Consider the following 5627-nt stretch of genomic DNA (forward strand, 5'->3'; position numbering starts at 1 on the left):
TGATTCCTTCTCACCCAGCTGCTGGTCATCCTCCACATCTGCTGCCATCTCCATCCTCTGTGAGGTGGAGGAGGCTTAGTGTGGCAGCCTTCACTGCAATCAGCCCTGAAGGCCTAACTAGTGGAAATCAGCCTTCATCCTACCTGCCCACTGCTACCGAGCCACAAGCATAGGACCCTGTGGCTTCCAATCAGACACAAGTGGACACTGTGTGCAGGATTTTCAAATGTGACCCATGTAGGAGAAAGTCCAAGAGCATCTCCTGGATGCAGGACAAGTGCGGGAGCCTACTGAACAGGTGGGGATAGCAGTGGTTTAGTTTATGCAGCAGTCATTGTTGGGGCTCTGAGCAACACTGGGTGGCCAGCTCACCACTAATGTTTTTGTTTAATTATAATTATAAATGTTTCTTGGTAAAAGGAAATTAAACCACCATGCTTGCAAACCTGCCAGTTGTTCATTTCAATGGGAACCCTGGTTGTGCAGACTATACAGCCACGAAGCCATGGAGGTGTCACCGTCCATGTGACAGTGGATCATAAATCCAATCAATTCCAAAGAAAACTAGCAGCTGCCCCTTCCCCCCCATCTGCGTGTTCTTTGTGTACCTTCCCACCAGAAGGGTTGACCTTGGGGCTGCCAGGCACGCTGAGACACATGGCCAATGTTGAAGAGTGAGTGAATGAATGGATGCCATTAAATTGGGTACGTTTTTATGACAGGTCAACTTGGCCTTCCTGGTGCAGCCGTGCTCCCATGCTCTTCCTCCTCTAGCCCTCACCTCCCTCCAGCCTTCCTCCCCAGCCTCCTCTATCGTACTTCTCAAACTCACTACCACTCTAGCCACTGGGATGCCCAGGGTTGAGGATCCTCCAGCCCATGAATGAGCATGCCTAGGATACTGGTAGAACGCCAGAAGAACTTCTAGGAACAGGGGCATTTTAGAGAACGTTGCAGAGTCCGACATGTCTCCTTTGTTGTCATCAAATCCAGTAGTGACGCCAGCTTCGACAGTCCCAGGCTGGCCAGGGCATACTCTCGTCCCAGGACCACCCTAATGCAGCAAGGCTCTGTGTGTGGCAGCCCTCCAGGATCAAGGCACCTCCACGTGGCTCTAGCGGGAACTGTAGACTGCCAGTGTTTCCTCTCTGCCAGTGAGGAGGGAAAGAGAACCTGGAGAAAACCAAGGAGTGACGTAGTCCTCTAACCAGGAAAAGGCATCGGACTCTCAGAAGAAAGAGCCTGAATTCTGCCATGAATCCAGAGATCGCAAAGAACTGTCCCCTCATCCCCAACTCTCTTCATAGGGAAGCTTCTCCCTGGGTCAGGTGATGCCCGAACAATTGGAGTCTGAGATGCAAAATTGAAGAATTACCGAATTAAGGTGTGTCCAAGTCTTTTTTGGTTGTTTCCCTTGTTGTAAAGCAGTCGTTACAATTAATTTCTTTTTCTGAGTCTTCGCGGTACTTTTTCGAGGGATTAAAGGAGCGTATACCTAATTCTAATCTGAAAGTGTTTGTACTCCTGTCTAGGGAAGAGAAGGAGTGTATCACGTACAGGCTTTACCTTCATGTTTTCTCCTTTAATATTCAAAACAACACACTGAAGGATATCCCATGAGTCTTATTTCACAGATGAAGCATCTGAGACCTAAAGACACAAGGCACTTCCCTCGCTAAGGAAATAAGGGTGTTTGCCTTTATTTTGCCTAGATTTTGAACTCAGATTGGTTTAACAGAGCTGCAGAGAGCATTTGATTCTGTTTTTTTCTCTCACAGAGTTTTCTAAATTTAAACTTTATAACATTAGACAGGGCCACAGTTGCCTTGGTAGCGTATGGTCTTTCGTGCTACCATTTGGAACCTCTAAAATGTTTTCTCTTTGGACATCTCTAGTCCTATCTTTGATACTAAGAAATTTCCTACACGTGTTATAATTTTTTGTTTTGTTTTGTTTGTTTTGTTCTGTTTTGGCACTGGGGATTGAACTTAGGGGCACTCAGCCACTGAGTCACATCCCCAGGCTTATTTTGTATTTTATTAAAGACAGGGTCTTATTGAGTTGCTTAGCGACTTGCTTTTGCGAAACTGGCTTTGAACTTGCAATCCTCCTGTCTCTGCCTCCCAAACTGCTGGGATTACAGGCATGCACCATTGTACCCAGCTTGTAATAGTTTAAATAAATACGTGAGTGTGTGTGTGTGTGCGTGTACATATATGTAACATAAAATATATATATGAATAAGAAATGTTTGCATAATGGTTGCATATGGGCAGTGGATTGCTGAAGGGGCAAAATTAATACAAATCATTCTGTGTGAGGAGGAAGACAGAATCTCATCTTTTTAAAGGCAAAATGACTCAGTGTGGAAGTACAATACAACCGACATATTTTATAATTACTAAAATGTTATTTTCTCTTTGAGGACCAATAGACATACTCCTTTTCGTAAAAATGTACAATATGGATTTCCCAAAGGAAAACCCGAGTTGAGATCTATTTTGAGCTTACAACTGTTGCTAACTATCCTTTCCCAATCTTGTTTGCCACCTAATTTCTCCAAACCAATAATTAACAGGTGAAAAGAGGCAAGTTTTTTACTGCCACCTACTGTCAGAAAAAAATGGCCCGCTAAAATGCAATTAGGAATGAGGAGGTGTGATGGGGTGACTGACCACACACCTGCAGGAAACCCCTGTTGACTTGAGTCTGCCTAGGCTCACATTTGCCTGGCTCCCCTCTCTCCTCACTCCTCATAGCCCTGATTCAGATGACGATGGTATAGTTGCTACTGGCTCTTCCTCGTCCTTACCTAGGCCCCAGTGGGACTTGTCTGCCGTCTTCCAGCTCCCATTCTCCCCCTTCCCTGACTCAAAATAGCAAGGCACACACCATTTCCACGTCACTACTTCCTTTTGCTCCTCACCTCCAAGTCCTGTCCCTCGGCCCTCCCTGCTCCTCCATGGGATCACCCTGCCTCTGGAGGTGACAGCCCTGCACACACCCTGGCTTTCCTCCTGGGTTCTGGGTTATTCTCGCTGTCCCTTTTCATTTCCTCTCCTCACACCTAAATGTTGGGGTCTGAGTTCATCTTGGCTCTGCGCTCCATCCCCATGCTGCGAAAGCAAAAGATGTTTAGAGTTTTAAAAACTTCCTTCGGAATTACATACACAAAACCATATGCGCTACATGTATTAAGTAAGCTATTTAAGGAATTTGGGGAGAGCAATTTTGATTTCGTGGATTGATGATAGAATTGGGATCTGTTGAAGAGAAGATCATCAGCAAGAATGACCCTCTTGTGGAGGAAACGGACAGGCTTTTGCAAGTGGCAGTACAGGAACAGGGACCTGTGGCGAGAGATGGGCAGCAGGAAACAATCCCTGGATCCCAGTTTCATCTCACACCTAATTATATTTTATTTTATTTTATTTATTTTGTGCATCTTTTAATTTATATATGTTTATTCATTTATATCAGTGAACATTTTTGTTGACACAAACCAATTTACATGAACTATGGTTTTTGAATACAGGAGCACATTCAAAGAAATCAAGTAAAACCCAAGTTCTTTTAAGTTTACTGCTATGGAGATAAGAGTAACAGATACACTTATACAAAAAACATGTAAGTAACAGCATTTCAAAAAGGAATCTAAAAGAAAATGCAATATAAGCCTTTATTTTATAATATGTATAATTATATAATTTATTAAAATTAATTTAACAATATACAAAATATTAGCAGTAATTTTTAGGTTCAAAACCAGAAATGTTGAGATGGCAAAACTCTATGGAGATCTTTTCCATCAACAATCTGATCTAGCTCACTAGTTCAGGCTGAACATTGACTCTTTGAAGCACTTCTTCAGGCATGCAAAAAACAGGACTAACAGGTTTAATCTGTTCTTCCCCAAAAAGTGACAATCCAGCAATGCCAAATAATGTATGAAAAAGATCCACCATGTCTCCTGGTCTATCTGCAAACCCTCCAGTTTCTTCATCTTGACATGCCAAAATGAAAGCTTGCAGTTTCTTTCTGTCAATTCAATGAAGCCTTCCAATTATCTTTAGAGAAGCCAATACCCACCACAAATAGCACACATCTGGTAACTTCTCCGGCCTTCCATTGAGTCCTCGTGAAGGTAACTGTCGGTTCACAAAGCCACCGACCCAGTAAAACAGAACTTACTTGATGCAAATGACTAGTAATAGCCAGGAATCCTGTGCAACAATAGATCTGTCCAGCATGGGATTCAGAATCAGGTTGACAACCCAATCCACCATCAAAGTTCATACAGGATAAAACAAATTCGATTGCCTTTTCCACATTAATAGCATCAAGTTTCCCCAACAGAGCCAAAGTTGCCACCGCACAAAAGGAGAATCTTTTATCATTTCTCCCTATTTTCCAAAAGTAGATTTTCATATCCCATGAAGCAGCTGGTCTCTCTGGTCTGCACTTGTGTTCAGCCCTTCTCTTTTTAGATTGGGCCCCTCTGTTTCGGTGTTCCTGAATGCTGATATAACTACAACAGGGTATGCTGGAACCTCCAGACCATTAACTCCAGTTAGACCAGTTGCTTACTGGGACCCCAAATGTCTCCAGCAAAAAAACCATCTTGTTTCTGTAGATTTTGAACATATTCCACAACCTTACTTACATCAACAACATTAATACTATCATAAAGAGTAAGAATCTGGACAGCACTAAGGGTATACAAAAGATGAGGATCATGTCCAATGCTTGCACTGATTCCACCATACTCATATTGGCATGACTTAATAAACGTCAGAATTTCTTCTCTATTCATCTGATCAAGTTGTCCCATGAGATCCATTACTGTCAGAACCCAGGAGATGCCACTCATTCTCAAATACTCAGACATACAGTATTCATAATTGTCTTTCTTTGAGCCATAGGATGCAATATAATCTGCATGTTTCTCCAGTAAAAGGGTGACAGGTACATCAGACTTGATGATAACATCCTTCTGTGGTGTGCCCATGTCTGGGAGTGAAAAACTCACGCCTAATTTTAAATGTTCCTCTCAGTCACTTGTTAGGCTAATTCCTTCCTAAAGTGTTCAGCATGCCAGTTGTGCCTTAGCTATGATTTGGGGGACATAGGGAGGCACTGTGTCCATGTGTATGGCCCAGAGAAGTGGCATGAGCTGAGGGGGTTGGTGGGGAAGGCTGGGGCAGCTGTTGGGACCAGATGGGGTGAGCGAGGATCAGGGTGAAACGGGGGAAGCCAATGTTCCTGGGGCACCCAACAGTGAGCTAGGAGGGAAAAGCATTTGTGGCGTCCCCAGCAAAGGACAGGCTGCATTCATCACTGGAAAAGTAAAATATATACATCAAGAAGAAATAACTAGGGCTGGGGTTGTGGCTCAGTGGTAGACTGCTCGCCTGGCATGTATGAGGCACTGGGTTTGATCCTCAGCACCACATAAAAATAAAAGAAAGATATTGTGTCCACCTAAAACTAAAAAATAAATATTAAAAAAGTGGAGATTCTGGGATCTGTTCAATGCTAATCACCAGCAGCCCCCAGATTTATGATTATCTTTAATTCCAGGGCAGTTGGTGTGGACAAGTTATTTCCCAATAAATGAGCTGACTTCA

At 43.3% G+C, this 5627-nt stretch overlaps 1 pseudogene; it reads right to left on the reverse strand.

The window, feature by feature from the left end:
• Positions 1–3748: 3748 nt before the first annotated feature.
• LOC124084773 (geranylgeranyl transferase type-2 subunit beta-like) lies at positions 3749–5017 on the reverse strand (annotated as a pseudogene).
• Positions 5018–5627: the final 610 nt, after the last annotated feature.

The sequence above is a fragment of the Marmota monax genome, unplaced genomic scaffold (genome assembly GCF_021218885.2).
Source record: "Marmota monax isolate L192 unplaced genomic scaffold, Marmota_monax_Labrador192_F-V1.1 WCK01_AAM20220418_F8-fsc00071, whole genome shotgun sequence".
Taxonomy (NCBI): Eukaryota; Metazoa; Chordata; class Mammalia; order Rodentia; family Sciuridae; genus Marmota; species Marmota monax.